Raw genomic sequence first — 17,326 nt, 5'->3', positions numbered from 1 at the left:
TATATAGATATCTATATACTGTATATATATATATATATATATATATATATATACACACATACTGTATATAGTGTATGTGTGTGACACATATGTGAGTAGTTTTGTTGATTGTCCACTTGAGGGCGCTATCACATTACTCTACAGACACATCTGTGACTTAGTAACATTTCATATCTAAGTGCTTATGTGTTACCGATAAGAGTATGGATATTAAGATTTTACACAATATATATTCATCAAATGTACACTTTACACTTTATTTACAGCTGCATTTATTCATTTGAAGTCTGGGCTCAACAAGTAAATTAATTGATTGAGTATTAAAATTACATGTAAAAATGTGTTATACTTTGAGCATGAGAAGCACTTTGTTGTTAATATACTGACACTGTATAATAGCACATACCATATACACATATGTACATTTCCAGGAATGTCCCCTAATTGATTTTTATGTTTTTTCTTTAATTTTATTTGATCATAACTACCACTGTTATTATTCATTGTCCTCATTTTTATTACATCTTTACATTGCTGGAGTAAGTTGTCTTTTACAGTTACATTGTACATTTGAACAGTTTATGAAGAAAGTTAAAAAAAATAATTTTTAGATGGATAGATAGGTAGATAGATAGATAGATAGATAGATAGATAGATAGATAGATAGATAGATAGATAGATAGAGAGATGAAATAAACCCCCAGGTGTTTGTTTAACTAGTTCCATATGGCTGAATATATATATATATATATATATATATATATATATATATATTAAAAGGATTATAATTTGCATTATTGTCAAACAATTTTGTGCATGGCTTGCTTGTGTAATAGCAACAACTGGTTCGCGCTGCACCTTTTTTTGCCGTCCAGGAACCCCTTCTGTTGGCCCAGATAAAAATAGATAAGACTCTGTGTTCTCTGACCAGCCAAGTGTGCAGCCATGCCCTCCCTTAAAAAGCAGCACTCAGCAATAACGTGCATTAAAATCCGAAGCTGCCCTAATGGAAGTTCAACACTTAATGGTGGGTTTAGAGGCTGAGCTGAATTATGATGTAATTCAATCCAAGTTTGCTGATTGTGTCCTCCAACTCGCTGCTGCCTGTTGTACGATGTCCTGGAATAAAAGCATATATTTCCTGCTATGTCTCTGCGCTGTCCACACTATAAGACAAAGATTAAAGGACACTAAGTCATCACCGTTTACTCTGATCGGTCTCTCACTCTTTCACTGCTTTATCCTCCTCATGAGGGTCGTGGGGTACACAGTCCATCACACGGTCACATAGAGACAAACCATCCATTCTCACACCTACAGTCAATTTAGAGTGTTCAAATCTCCAAATCTGCATGTTTTTGGAATGTGGGAGGAAACCTGAGAACCTGGAAGAAAACCCACGCACACAAGGCGAGAACATGCAAACGCCATGCACAAAGGCCCTTGTTCACGACCAGGGCCACAAACCCTGATTCGAATTGTTGTAGTGCAGCAGAACATGAACAGAACATACTGTAAAAGGACCAGTTAACTGTACGGAGGGGACTCAGATATGGACACGGTCTGCATTGAAGCACTGTTTTGAATTAACTTAAAGGAAATATATATATATATATATATATATATATATATACACAGTATATATACATACTTTTGAACTATGAAACTTTCAGTTGTGACGCCATTGGCCGCCATGTGAGTAAGGGGCTTTCCTTACTCATTCTGTTTTGCTGCAAAATCACGCCAGTGACATCTGTTTTCAGTAAGCACAAGGAAGGACACACTTAAATCACATTAGTTGTTTTTTGGTTTTTTTTGGGGTTTTTTTTTTTTTTGCTTGCCGTGAGAAAAACCTCTGAGTCTAAACTCAAACTTTCAGAATCAGTGAAGCAAACACTGCACTCTGTCAGCCTAAAAATGTCGCCTCCACAGAACAGATGCACAGTATTCCAGGATCTACGCGATCGTCCAGGCGTGGCCGACACACGGATGAGCGTTGGAGGGGTAAATGTGTCAAGGTGTGTCAACATAAACACATTGCACACATTCAGGTGAGGCATGCAGAACAAATGGATCATTAACTTCACTTTGTGCATCCACACAATCTGTGTGTGTTTGTATGTGGAATGCTGAGTCTCACTTCCCTTTATGCCAACATATGTTTAATACTTTTTTTGTGTGTGAACTTTGCTGTGCTATACCACTATTCTGTATGTCCTCTAAATCCAGGAATCCATTACATTGACTCATTACATATGTATGTGTGTGGGAGTAGTGACTTACAGTGTATAAAAGCCAGCTATTTCATTGGTACAGAGGTCAGAGGTGAAGGAAATCTGCCCATAAAACACTTTACACTCAAACATAAACATAAAGTGGATTCTGAATCTCCCTTGATGCTTATTGCCCACATTTTTTCATGACCATTTCCTTACTATTTTGTGATTATATATATTTATAGTATGTTTTTTTTGGCGGGTTGACTTTTATTACCACTGAATGAAAAAAAAAAAATCGTTAAATCTCAAAAAAAAACAAAACCCCAACAATATCCACTATTCGTTATACTAATAAATGACTTTTATTACACATGAGTACCAATTTCCTTTAAGCCAACTTCCTAATTGATGGTGTGCTTGTGTAAGAGATTCGATAGCTTCCATAAAATCACATCTGGTCGTCGTTCAGCGTGCCAAGCGTAACAACTCCTCTGCTGCCGCTCGCGCTTAATAATTGAAAATTATTTTTTGCTGATTGTAAAAGATATTAGTGGTCAGAAGAACATGTACACGTAGGAACACTTGACTGTATATTCAGGACAGGTGGGAAGTCGTGGTAATATTCACAACTGAAGGGTGATACTTTTAAACGTAAACATACTTTGGTTCGATTCACACAATTCAGATTAAGCTCCAGCGCCACAAGGCCAGTGGTCTCAAACATGCGGCCCGTGGGCCACATGCGGCCCCCAGCGCGGCCCGCCAACAGTTTATAGATACATTTTGGCATCATAACTATGTTTCTTTAAAGTGAACTATATATCGTTTCACGTCAAAACAAACACTTTTATTTTGGAATGTGTAATATCATAATTGAAAATAAGATGGAATATTGTAATATTATTTTAAACTCATTATTATTTTCCCCCAAAAATAGACAACACTTAGGTCATTTAAGTTTGAGACCCCGGGTTTAGATCTCGTATCGTCCAGTGACATACGTACAGGTACAATGAAACTGCAGTAGACTGTTGTACTTTAATGATAAATGAAAGTACAAGGCAGATGGAGGCAACATCAACCTTGAAAACAGGTTGGAGTCTGACTGAAAACACAAAGAAGTGAAGTCTGCTGCTAAAAAATCTCCCCGCTAATTGAAGTACTTCAGTCTACAAAGTTATGAGACGATCATTAAATTCTTACAGTGACCCCACCAACCTTCTCTCAGTTCTCCGAATGAGACGCCTGATTGTTAAATAACAACTTAAATCAGCTCTAAACGGTGGATATACTGTAAATTAAACTGCATGTTATTGTGTGGCTGCATGTGGATACACATGTGAACTGCATTTATAATTTATGAAGTGTGTTTGTATGGGATTTTAAAACAGATCCCTATGTGACTGTTTGATGAATAAGTCATGAGGTCTGACATGAACTGTTTTCACTCATTAGGTGAGTATGGAAAAAGCCTGTTCACCTGCTAGGAAATGGGGCACGACCTGACCATTGACTTGCTGCATAATTAACTGTGTTATGAAATTATCAGCTATAGGTGAGTTGGCATGTCTTGTGCTGCATGTATTTAATGTAAAATAATACCTTTACATGTGAGATTTATTATGTAAAAGTCTACGTGAAGCAACTTGACAGTTGCTTCTTTGGTGGAGAGAAGCTTAACTGCAGATGGAGATGTGTTGCTATGCAACTGGGATTTCAAAAGTACTTGCAGTGCCAGGGTCACATTTCAGTGTCTGTCTCCACCAGCTTGGTAGGAACTGATGACTACTAAGAGTGCTATTTTTGAAGCACTTTACTTTCTATATTCTTAGGCAAATGAAATGAGGTAAACTGCTTAATTTTTGTTACATATATATATTGAAGAAGTTGTCTTCCCGGTCATATCTTGCATTGTTGAACCATACATTATTATTCCATGCGGGAATATTTAATGGTACTGCACACATTCAGATATCCATCATAGAACGTTGCCAATACAGCTGGGATATTTATTAATTTCTGTTCCTGTCAGTAGAAGATGATGTCGTCAAGAGTGTAAAATAGAAGCAACTGGACTTGCTTGAGCTTAGCTGAAGAGGTCTCACCTCTCATGCATGAAGCTTCTTCTTCAATTCCAACTCCAGTTATTTAGCTTCTGTATTTAGCCTCTGTACTGCGTCAGAATAAGCCTCAGGTGAAATGGCTTCAACTAAACTTTAGTAACTCCAGTTGCTTTTATTGCTTATACCAGACAAGAAGATAATATAAACCTTGAACTAAATGGAAGGGAAAAATGTGATGATTCATTGAGTTTTTAAAAATCTTATTGACCTATTTGTCAGACAGTAAACTAGAGTAGAGTAGACAACACTTGGTGAAGGTGGAGAGGACAAAGCTAATGGCTGTGATGGAAATTACGTTGGCCAAAGGTTAACCAAAAGACGACATCACTTTTCTCCACCCTGAACACATACAAGTCCATAAATGATCATTTTCTTCTTAATCCCAGAATAAACCCAACCCAAGGGTTGTAAATTAAACAATACTGTATCAAAAATGGCAAGAACTCCAACTGGTTTCTGGCGTGACCTTAAATAAAACAACATGGATTTCGATATTTAAAAATGAATTTAGCTTTAAGACTAAATCGAAGATAAGAATGACTCATAATGAATATTGTTTTCCAGAGAGCAGCTTACTCTCTGCACTTAGTCACACACACACACACACACAGCACCTTTCATAGTGGGAGCTCTACTGGGAGATGGAGAGGTCAGCTGAACAGGGCAGGCCCAAACCTGTGAAGTCATGCACTGAGTCAACCATGGAACGACCAGCAAAACAGGAAACTACTCACAAGGCTCCTTCACTGTGCAGTTACACAAACAGCTCACATCACAGAAATGCTGAAAGGCTGATGGCGGAGGAAGTAAAGGGGCGAAAGGTTACAAAAAAAAAGGGTCTAAAAACAGCCGGTATGTAAACACCCAGCAATTCTGTCAAAGCCGAGTTAACGTTAGCCAACTTTTGGTTTGGTTTTCAACATGTAGAATGTATTCCTTACAAAATGGCTGCAAGGAAGAAAAAAAAAATCAGTGTTTTCATATTTCTCCTCTAGGTGGCAGTGTTCACTTGTTGATTAGTGACACTCTCTTCTGAGGAATTGATCGAAAGCACTCGTTTTCGCCCTCTCCGGCGATGCTTGTTACTGGGATGAGTGGTGCACCATCAGGCCTCAAAATAAATACATTACTTTAAATGCAGACGTGCAGCTCTTTAAGCTGCTGCTGCTGCTGCTGCTGCTGTCAGGGCAAAAACTTAATTGTCAGTTGACATCATCAGTGCAATCTCCATTACCCACATATAGTGCACAGTCTACTGTTAGACTAATTAGATAATGGCACATTTAATTACATGAAAATTATTGCACTTGGAGTAATGGACATTGCAGGGAGCAAGTCTCTGGATAAGAAGCACTCAATGGTTAAGCTTCATGATCAAATGAGCAAACGACTTGTTAAGCAGCGATGGATCTTGGATTTGTTTTTACGACAGGGGCCATAAAGAGGCTCCATTTTACACAGATGTAAAAGGAGCATGAACATCTCACCAGTTACGCCTTTGTTTTGCACTTTAAACATCAGAGATTTCAGCGGTGCTGGTGAGGCACTGGTGTTGGCTAATGCCTACAAGTAACGTTAGATTCACTACAATTTAAAATAAGTGCTACTCTTGCAAGGCAGAGGAGGGTTTCCACACTGTATGAAACTGACCGGCATCGATGGAGGTTTATGAATATATTTTATCTGCACTGATTCCTTTTTTAAAGCCAGTAAATCTAACAATCTATATATAAAAATATATATCTTTATTGATTGTAAACTCTGCCTCTTTCACAAACTCTTGATATGGCCTTGCTTCTGCTCCCTGACAAAAGGAGCGAGAGGAATGAATAGACAAGTGTTAGTTATGAATCATTTGGAAGCCATGGCTTTGCACTTGCAGCGGTTCATTTCCGACTGCAGCGAACAGATTGGTCAGATGATGAAGAATAATCTCCCTCTCTCCATCTTGGTTGCTTGTCCTGCTCGTGCTTGTGAGCAGACACTGACAAACCATGTGGGAGCGATCATCAGGAATAAAGGGAAATTCAGCAATTGTAAATGAGTCAATGTTAACTGTTGCACCGGTTCCTCTGTTAGTTTCTTGACATCTATCTATCTATCTATCTATCTATCCAGCACATGACGTGGAAGATGTTTCAGCTCGAGAACATTTACAGTTCAAGCTCCTCTCTTTACCAGAGAAGTGTTGTTATTTATTGTAATATTGTTTCCAATCCAAAGGACTGTCTCTGTGATGCCGGTTCAACTGAGACTTGGCATCACGGCGACTTCAGATTACATCAGATTCTCGCTGTCATTGGCAGCAAACATGAGTCACCAGATGAAAAACCTCCCACCCAATATTATTCTAATACATTTTTCATTTCATTTGAGGCGAGTGACTCATTGCAGTCTGTACCTAGGCAACCTAAATACCCCGACACTGCATTATGCTGATAAAGTTAGAAGAACCAAATATGTCACCTTCCTTCCTTCCCGATTGAATGTTTGAAGAATCCGCTGAATTTATTTCCCTAATGATGTGACATTTCTTTGTGTGACTTGTCGTCGATGAGCATTATAATGACACATTTAAAAACCTGATGTTGGGCGAAAAATGAAAATTTGACAAATGAAATGCATCTGAAAAAGCATCAATTGCACACAAACAAAGAAGAATACATCACACTTTTAGGCCTCATTGCATCATGGAAGGCGTAAATTGGGGCTGTTCCACAGCACATTATAATGTGCTGGTTATCCATGCAGTTAAATGGAAGAGAAGTATTTCTTAGCAACACTATAGTGGCGTGGTTTTAGGGATCAAGAAATCAGAAATTTGAATAATTTCACTCTCTTGTCCCGTTTCACTTAAATATTGTTTAAGTGAACACAAAACTAAAGATTCATCTAGAAGTCTAGAAGTGTATTTGATCTTTACAAATACAGAATAAGAAAAAGAAACAAGGGACAGACCTTTCCACCATTACACACACACACACACACACACATCATACATGGACATTATCAGCTCATTACAATGAAAGAGGACCACAGACTGACAACAGCACAATGAAAGTTGTCGTGACTCAGCGAGTGTGACAGGTACACTGACCATTTGCCATTTAAAAGGCGGTCTTTATCTCCCCATCTCTCTCTCACACTCTGTGGGGAGATAAGAACACACGAGTGAAGTCTATCCGCCATCATATTGTAATCAATGCAAACATTTCCACAGATAATCTTTGGATCTGAAGCCTTGATTTTAATTTATTTATTTTTTTGGGCAGCCGCTGTGCTGCCTCCGGGCTTTTTTTTTATTTATTATTATTTATCACTGAGTGTCATGGGCGCCCAGAAGGGAAAGACAGATGAAGGAAAAATAAGGATCATCTTCCAGTATCCTTTGATACTCCCCCTCACACACAGTGACACAGTGCTCAGTGTCACTGTGTGCTTTAATTGGTCTGTTTCAGCAGGCGCCATCGCTTCGGCACTACAAGCCATGGCTTCATTGTCCATTGTTTTATGGAAAAAACAACTTAAGTTGAACTAAAACAATTCTGTTTGAAGTTATGAAGTTTACTCAGTAGGGGGTCAAACACAGTTTAGTTCAGGGGCCACATTCATAGAGTGCAATTTGATCTCAAGTGTGCCAGACCAGTAAAATAATAGCATAATAAACTATAGACAACAAGGGCTCCAGATGTTTTACATTTAATGAATTATCTTTTTAAAAAACTTACTATGAACAACCTGAAATTTCTTTAGAAAAATAAGTGCAATTTCAACAATATCAAGATTAAGGTAGTTTTATTTGTCACATACACGATCATACACAGTACAATGTGCAGTCATATTGGTTCCTGCTACCAAGAGAATAAATAACATTATATACTCACAATTAAAATGCCTTGGTATAAAGTGTCCAGTGTATAAAAATGTAAGTGTAAGGTATCTAAAAATGTACAATATTAACATTAACATAAAAAATATCACATGTGCACATGTGTGCAGGAATCTGACACTGAGAAATACACATTACGATTAAATTGTGAGACAAAAATAAGTGATGTCACAAATTCATCCTGCGGGCCAGATTGGACCCTCTGGCGGGCTGGTTCTGGCCCGCCAGCCGTATGTTTGACACCCCTGATATAGACATACAGCGACAGTGTATACATGCACTGTACAGTCCCATATTTCAAGCCCGTGTCAGCGTCGCTCGTCGTCTGCCTGCAGTATCGCTCTGCGTCGGGTTGATAGGAAGATTTATTCTCTACAAGTAAACGAACTCTGTAAAAGACGCAAATATTAACGTTCAGTGATGACAAGGTGGCACAAGACGTCCCACTGATGAATTTCCTCCTTTGCTCCAGAGTCTAGACATCCTGCAAAAGTACTCACATACAGGCTAAAGATTTATTTCTCGTCCATGACAACAGAAGGTAAAATAAGCAAGAACGTAAATACTTGAAATCAAGAGAAATGTGTGATCTGATTCCACACACACACACACAGGCATTTTCTGAGGGCGGCCTGCACTCCAGATGCGTCCAGAGGTAATTATTCCCCGCAGTCTGCAATAATAATGACTCGGGTTAAGAGAGTAAACAAGTCCCGTGGTATGCTGACAAAGACAAATGACACACTCCCTCCCTCACCCCTTAACCTCTCCGCTCGCTTTTCCCCTCGCGCGCGTCCAGCCTAAACCAAAGATGGCTGCACTTCTCGGCGCTGCGTGGTTTATGTTGTGTGTTTCAGGTTCCGAGAAAGAGATAGTGAGGGAGGAAGGAGCACTGTGGACAACGTGGAGAAAAATGATGCTCTAATTACCTAATTGGCCACTTATGGTCGTCCCTCTGTGGCAATGGCTGTGTAACTGCTGTATAATGGGCTCTGTCTCACACACAGGTGCTTTCCCAGTGTGACTACAAGCCACCGACACAGATGGAGAAACTTCATTGTAGTTCTTCCTCCTCAGTCATTTAGCGGCGCTGTTCCTCACTGACAAGCATCCTTCATTTCACCTGTAATTTGCATTGAAATAGGTCAAATAGCTCCTTGTTTAGGCAGCTGTAGCTGCTGTTGTTCCAGATGGAAGATCAGAAGCTGTGAGAGTATAAGCCATTTCATTTTCTTTATGCCTAAAATGTTCATCTGGTCTTTGATCAGAGTCATTTGAGTCATGAGCTGCGTAACTCGCTACGAAAAACAGATTTTTTTCTCCCTCTCTGTCACTGTCACTGTGGCTCAGGAAGTAAAGAAGTGGAATTTAGTTGTGATAGATGCAGTTTAGCATAAATTCAATCAGAGAAAATATTTTTATGACTCATTTGTTTCACGAAGCTCTCTCTTGCTCTCGCTCGCTCTCTTTCAACCTCCCTGTTTTTCCTAATTATCTGACTGTGGGTGTTTAATCCAGTTAGACTTCAGTCAAAATCACGCAGCAAATCATCTTTTCTCCTCTTCACCTCTCCGTCCTCCTCCTCCTCCTCCATATACACTTTCATATCTTCAATTAACCAAAATAATAATTAATAAACAGAGTTTTGCTGCCAAGTAGCAGGGATAAAACATTTCTTTTTATCGTCGTTTCCTGTTTTTAGCCTCACTAATGACAGGTTTGTGTAAAAATGTGAATGCACTGAATAGAGACCTTAAAAATAAATAAGTAAATATTAAACAAGCACAGCCTCAAAGAAGAAATGACGTAAAACCCTTAAGTTCCTTTGAACCATCAAATAATCCACTTTTCGCTCAAACCTCTGTGAGAGTGTGATTACAAAGAGACGAGAGCGTGTGGGTGGAATTCCTCGTCTGACCAGACAGCGGCAGGTCGTCATCGAGGCTTGAAACATCTCCGGGCAGTTTAATGGGCAGATTTTCCAGCTCTCAACATTCACCCAGAAGTACAAAAGTGTGTAATGTCGGAGCCAAGTGCAGACGGGAAAAACAAACAACAACAACAACAACAACAACAACAACAACAACAACTGACTGCTGTGCATCCGTCGAGGGTCACAGGGGACACGTGAGCCGCGGTTTAATTGGGATTCAAACGGAGAACTGTGTCGCTGTGAAGCACAAAGACAGATCTGTGTCTGAATGACTGGGTGTTTACATGTGTGTTGTAAAATTCACTCTGGCGTCACGAGACATCATATACTGTACGACTGGAGAAATGTGAATATCTGTGTTGTCCGTCCTCACACTCCTTTTAATAATAAATCCAGCCAATTGTTAAATGAAGTGTGTTTGTGTGTTTTTGTTGCTAATGTCGCAGGAACGGTGTAGCCGAAGAGACTTCAGTTCCAGGAGCTGGTCGTGCTGTTGCCTGGCAACCACTTGTGTCGACTCAGATCAGAGCTGCAGCCTCAAAAATAAGCCCACTCTTTTTCAAATGACCAAACTGGGACTTCTCTCTCTCTCTGTCTCGACTAAACTGGCGTCCAATGTTGCCGTTACATTGTTACACGTCTTCCATGTATAGCTGTTGAGAGACATATGGGACACAACAACATAATATTACGTAATATGCTTACAAGCTAACATCAATCAAATGGCTACACCCACTGTCTTTGGCACCCAAGGCTTATTTCAGTCCCGTGAATAACGTAACAAATCTGAAATAAAAACCTGTATAAAGCTTGGTATTTTTTGGTGCCCTGTGAATTTACACTTCAAAAAGGTTACAATTTATACACTATACACACTTTATATACTTATGTACTCTTATTTATTTATCAACTTCAAAGTGATGAAGGTTCCCGGGGAAATCGGTTTCCTTTGCCGTCGCATTCCTTTTTTTACAAAATGTGTGTTTTTGTGCTGGTGAGTCGTTTGATGTAAAATGACCGACTTCACCTGCTGATCTTTACAAAACAGTACTTCTGCTAATCTGCAGCCTTGAATAACAAGACAGAGTAAGGCCCTCGGCTCCGAGACGTAATCCTTTGAACGCCGCTGGGCAAAAATGGCGGCGCCTGTTCGTACAGGTGTTTACTTATGTACGTATAATTACATGTTTATGCCATAAAAGGACAAATGTGTGAGAATTAATGACATCTAATAACGAGACGGCAGAGTGCAATTAACGGAGGACTACGGTGGCCTACACATACCAGAGAGGGTGTTACGTGGGATTTAAAGGGCCACTTCACCTAAAAAATATACAGCTTTTTACTCATTTCAAGAGATAAATGTGTTATTTGATTACAGAAACAGAAGTTGGGATTGAATATCTCTGACTAAAATTGAGAAAAAGTCCATGTCAACGTGATTTCCTTCAAAGAAACTAAAAGCCCCGACACTGTTCTTTAAGGTCAAGATTCTGTCACCTTTTACAAAACTTTAACGTCAAATTTGGTCAAATTTACCAAACAAACACGGCAGCAGCATCGTAATGATCTTAGTTTATCCTTCATTTGACCATGGGGGGAATAAAATTGGTGAAACAGCCCTTTAAGAAAGTGGCGCTGCTTAAAAACGTACACAAACACACTTAACGACCGCAAAGGCTCTTACTGAATAATGTAAAACAGTACGGTGATTATATCAAATCATATTCAAGTAAATCTTATTTAATTGGTTGTAAGGCGGATGTACAGTGATGTTGTGTGCACTTCATGTCATTTATAGTGTGTTTGTGTTAGAGATAAAAACATCATTTCTCATATTCACTCACTCATTAGCTCTCTGACAGTTCGGTCTCATTCACGTCTCACCCGAGGGACATGTTTGCATACAGCAACTCTGCTCATCGAGGAAGTGTCTCCTGTGGACAAAGACAGACGGACGGACGGACGGAGTGCCTATTGCCATAGCAACGCTATCTCAGAGAAAGCCAGAGTGGGGGGGAGCTTTGATCAGAGACAAGCAGGCTGCTGCACTTCCACTCGCTTTTGTATCGATTACAAACATATTTTTGATTTTTATTCCGCATTCATGCATTATTCATCTTTAAGACGTTGAAATCAGGAGATGTTTATCCAGCAGATATTAATTGTGTGTGAGGGTTAAACAGATTTGAAAGAAAAAGATGATGTCACCCGTCGGTATCTAAAGCATATTTTTCATGAAACGTGAAATTAAAATCTGAGGGGAAAAAAAATAAAACAATTGCAGATGTTTGTGTGCCGAATAAGTGGTTTCAATGTCTGGTTCACATTTGAACACATGGCAGCTCAGTGGAGCTCATGCCTTAAGTATTCTTTGAGAAAAAAAGCCACTCGACATACATGAGAAACAAATGTTTGCCGTGTTGAACGGAAGAAAAGACTCACATCTTAACATTTCCATGGTGCAGTATAATAATAATCTATATCATCTACCTTATTTCAGATGAACTAAACCACGACGGTGCTCATTTTCTCACGACTAAGACGGCCACGCTTGGTTATTTTCATTTCAAACTGTCACAGATGTGGACACGGAGTGGTCAGAGCTCCAGTGGTCAGGGGTGGGGCTGACAGCACGGAGGGGGTTTGTTTTAATATGTCCACTTGAAAAAAAATCCTCAGGGGAAATATCATTGATTCCGCTGCAGCTGTTTCACTGTGTTTGCATGCTTGGAATTGGGGTTGGGCCCTTTGATCTAAATGAAAACGCACCGCAGAGGTTTTCTCGCAGCCTGGGCGAGTTCGAGCTCTGCACAGGAGAGCAAATCAGAAAACCCTTCCCACCTCCGGATTTTCCCAGGTTCCCCTGCAGAGTTTACCTTCTGTGATCATGGGAATACCACGGCGCGTCGCCTTGATCCATCTCTCTCCTGGCACAGCCTGCGACCATTTGGATTCTGGAGTGGAAATGCTCTGAGTTGGTGCCAGCAGTGGCAGACGACCAGTGCCTGCATGCTCTCCCTCCCACAGAGTCCATTTTTACATCAACTCTGCTCCATCATCAGCCTGCAGTTTCAAAACAACATGGGTTAGTGCCTGTGTATATTATATACATGATGTATATGAATGTATATTAATGAAAGAAAACCATAAAAACATCATAAACTAATCCATATCAAGTGGAAAGAATCACAGTAATCCAATATACGATATTCCACACTCCGCTGTAATAAACACAAAAACCTGACAAGTGTTTCCTAAGATAACCCAACAACAGAAAGTGTCTGGTCGTCTCCATGGAGACCGGGCTGCATGTGTGTGTGTGTGTGAGCAGTCACGTGGAGTAAGGAACATCAGAAGAGGGCGGGAGCAGACAGACCACAGCACAACATCAGCCAGAGGCCTATAAGTGTGTCCAAGCAACATTCAGGTCACAGTGCACACAGTTCATCTATATATACATATATATACACAGTATACATATACATACTGTACAGTGCAGCCTAAACCGTCTCTCTCACTCATTCAGCTCCTACCATTTTATTAAAAATCCTCAAAAATCCTTTTTTATTTTTAAACATATTGTTCCATTGTTGTTGTACGTGTGGTTATGCTTAAAAAGCTGATTCTGATTTGTGATTTTATGGCATTTTGGTCATTATGGTAATAACACTGAAACTGTACTTGAAGTAACATAATGCTCTGTACATATTTGGCACATGCTAGTGGGGATCTATGATTTGAAAGGTTTTATTATTTCATAAAATTACTCAAACTTTCCTTTAGTTATTTACCAAATGACTGTTGTGTCTCTTGTCTGATTTTCCCGTGTCTTATATCGGCCCTTCTTCACATTTTACACTGTATATAATATCGATAAGGATGTCAAAAAGTCATCAAAAATACATTATTCGTTTTAAATGCTGATTGAGACCTTGTGTACAGCTTTGGATCAGTGCTGAAAACTGTAAATGTTAGTTTATAAAACACATGAGTAATCCTGGTCATGCCCTATTAAGACTCACTGTTCTTTCCTTCATTCCCTTTCTTTGATTTCTCCTTAATGAATCAATATAAACACGTTGATTTCATCTGAGTCCCTCGAGCACCTCGATGATGGTTTTGTTAGTACAAAGAAAATCTCATCAGAATTGCTAAACTAGACATTTGTTGACAGGGAAATGTAACTCTGCCAAAAAAACCTCTGGTATAATAAACATGTCCCACGTATGAGACACCTCAACAGAAGCCTTCATCATTAATCATTATCAGGTCGACCCGAGAGTCACGCGTTGAGACAAGGTGAAAAGAACCTTCTCTGCCTTTGGACAACTTCACTCTCGTGTATGAGATGAAAGGGCCGCGCGGTGAATGCACCTCATTCACATCATTTGCACATACAGCAACAACATCTGACACGTTCCCTGAAGCTATTTCTTCATTAAACACACTTGTAACTGCAGATGTACTGTGTTGTATATGAAGCAGCTTCTGAAAATAAAGCCTCTCCATCACATTTGCCACGGCGATACACAGTGGATCCGTTCCTCGCTGGTTCATTGGTGTGAGTCAGTAGCACTTTAACCTACATCATGAAGTGTTGTAAAAACCCCAAAACACACATGAGGCTCAAGCCATTATTAATTAGGAGGAATGTAAATAATTGTTTTGTGGTTTCGCTAATGACAACCCGGCCCAGTCGCTATGGAGAAGTTAAAAGCAAAGTCCGGACCTCACAAGCTACTTGAGACACTGCGTGCTGTGTCTGTTCAAGCCAAACTCTCCTTTCGGCCAAGCACTAAAGAGCCAATAAAAACAGCCTCCATCTTCTGCAGTGAGCGCGAGATGAAAGACGTCTCCCCGCTCCATCAGTTTCACATACAGTGCTGCACAAGCTGGGGCAAAGACGTAGTTAAATTTAAAGTGAAGTGTAAATGCCAATTTTCAGTTCAAAGCACCATTGTCACCTTTTAGAAGTATATTCAACAACTTTGTGCCAGTGCAAATAAGAAGTGTGGCGGTCAATAACAGTTACCTCACAGCAGAAAAAGGCTCCTGGCATTTTCTTTTTTGTGCTGTGGGTTTTCTCTGGGTGCCTCCGGCTTCCTCCCACAGTCCCGAGACATTTGGGGTGAGGTTTATTGGAGAATAAGTGTGGTTGTTGTGCTGTGTATAGTCCCATTTTCACCAAGCAGTGCCATCCAGATTTATGGCACATGCTCCACGTCTTCTTCTTCTCCTCCTCCATTGTGTGTGTCGTTCTGTGGCAGTGTTACAGCGCCACAGGCAGGCCTGGCATATGTGCTGCAGCGTTCGGACTAGTTCTGGGGGAGTTTGTTGTGTATGAAGAGGTTTCCTGTGAGGATTCAAGGCCACCATTTATCCCACACAACCACATCAGTGTTTACCGTTCCAAACTGTGCCGTGGTGAGCTAAACTGTAACTGCAGGTACACCCTGTCTCTCTGTGACCCTATAGATCAGGGGTGTCAAACTCATTTTTGTTCAGGGGCCACATAGAGGACAATTTGATCTCAAGTGGGCCGGACCAGTAAAAATAGTAAAATAATAGCATAATAATAATAATTTCTCCTTTGTTTTACATTTAATGAAGGATATTTTTACAAAACAAGACATTTCTTGAGAAATATAAGTGCAATTTCAACAATATCGTGCCTAAATGTATCACACTGGATCTAAAAAGGCGCAAACATTTAGTCACAGGTATCTGGAAGAGAAAAATATTGTATTTGACGTTACGTTTAGATTGTAAGCGTAGTGTGAAATTTTAACAAATTCATCCTGTGGGCCGGATTGGACCCTCTGGCGGGCCGGATCTGGCCCCCGGGCCGTATGTTTGACACCACTGCTATAGATGATGGATGGATGGATAAATGGATGGATGATTAGTCAGAGCTTCAGTTTCATTTGTTGAGTGTTTCTATCGACTATCGAGTGGTTGAGCACGTCAAAAAAATGTTCTGTTTCTATGGAAACCAAAGCCCTTTGTGCTGTCTGTTATTAAACTTGAATGTGTTGCCGCGCTGTTTCTGTCCACTTCATTAACCTCGAGCTCTTCAGACTGGTTAAATATTTTCAGAATCACACTGCCATTAACACAGACATAACGTTTTGTGTGTAAAAAAAAAAATCTGCGACTCCATGTTAGACGGCAGTGGTACATCAGTGACGCACAAGTCCTGTCATGCTGCCTCAACATATTCAAGCCAATACCTGGGGGAGTCGGGCTTTGATTCCTTTGCAGACAAAAAGAAGGTGGATAATTTCTTTAATAAGTTCTGTATTCAATAATTCTGTAGCAGTTTTCTATTAAAATGTTTGATCTTATCTCAAGCAGCAGTCTTCAAAGACAGTTTTATTAAAAAAACTTGAGCAGCAAAGGCAGCAGGGAAAAAAAAGAGAGAAAAAAACATTCGGGGCACTAAATGCCAGAGAGTCTCATGAGAAGGAAGCGGAAAACCAAGGCCAACTCTTAGATTTGAGGGGTGTGTTTTGCAAATTCGACATCAAAGGTTATTCCATTACAGCATCATATGGAAAAGCTGATTGCAGATCCCTCAACGGGCTGTGGCTCATGGTTCTGCTGGACAACGCGACGTCACAAACAAAAGATCACACCAATTTACTGAAATTGTCTTTACCACAGCTGCTAATTTCTCATAAAAAAAACCCCAAAAAAACTAAACCCATGATGCAGTTGTTTGAGTAATTGCACCACTTCATATGGTGGCAAATTTAGCCATTCAGATTATATTTAATTTGCGATTTCTTTGACAAAGCTACAGGGTCTTCTGATGGACAATCTGGTGGAGAGGAGTATATATAGTGGGCTGATTAGTGATCAGGGGCAGCTGCTGTGAACAGGTGAGTGGAGTTGAGCTGACGAGGAGGGAGTGGCTGATGAGGAGGGAGTGGCTGACGAGGAGGGAGGGAGTGGCTGGTTGGTGATGAGAAGGAGGGAGAGAAGAACTGTGAGGGGGAATCATGATCAACATTTTGCCCCAGGACATGGCAAATTTCCACTGTCCATTTATCAGACATTTCACAGAACAATAGCACACACTCTGAGAAGTCTCCGTTGCATTTGATATAATAAAAAAAAAATCAAAAAATCAGCACTTAAACAAGAGCTCTGTCTGAGC

The 17,326-nt window shown here is 40.1% G+C and overlaps 1 long non-coding RNA gene across 1 annotated transcript; it reads right to left on the bottom strand.

The window, feature by feature from the left end:
- Positions 1–8,120: 8,120 nt before the first annotated feature.
- On the bottom strand, positions 8,121–15,243 carry LOC122778209. The gene is made up of 2 exons (XR_006361411.1): positions 15,200–15,243; positions 8,121–13,230 (listed from the first exon to the last, which is right to left on the bottom strand). It is a non-coding gene; the product is annotated as an uncharacterized LOC122778209 (long non-coding RNA).
- Between the last annotated feature and the right edge of the window lie 2,083 nt (positions 15,244–17,326).

This window comes from Solea senegalensis, linkage group LG12 (assembly GCF_019176455.1).
Source record: "Solea senegalensis isolate Sse05_10M linkage group LG12, IFAPA_SoseM_1, whole genome shotgun sequence".
Classification (NCBI taxonomy): Eukaryota; Metazoa; Chordata; class Actinopteri; order Pleuronectiformes; family Soleidae; genus Solea; species Solea senegalensis.
Note: the sequence above shows the minus strand (reverse complement) of the source record. Positions and strands in the feature narration are given on the sequence as shown.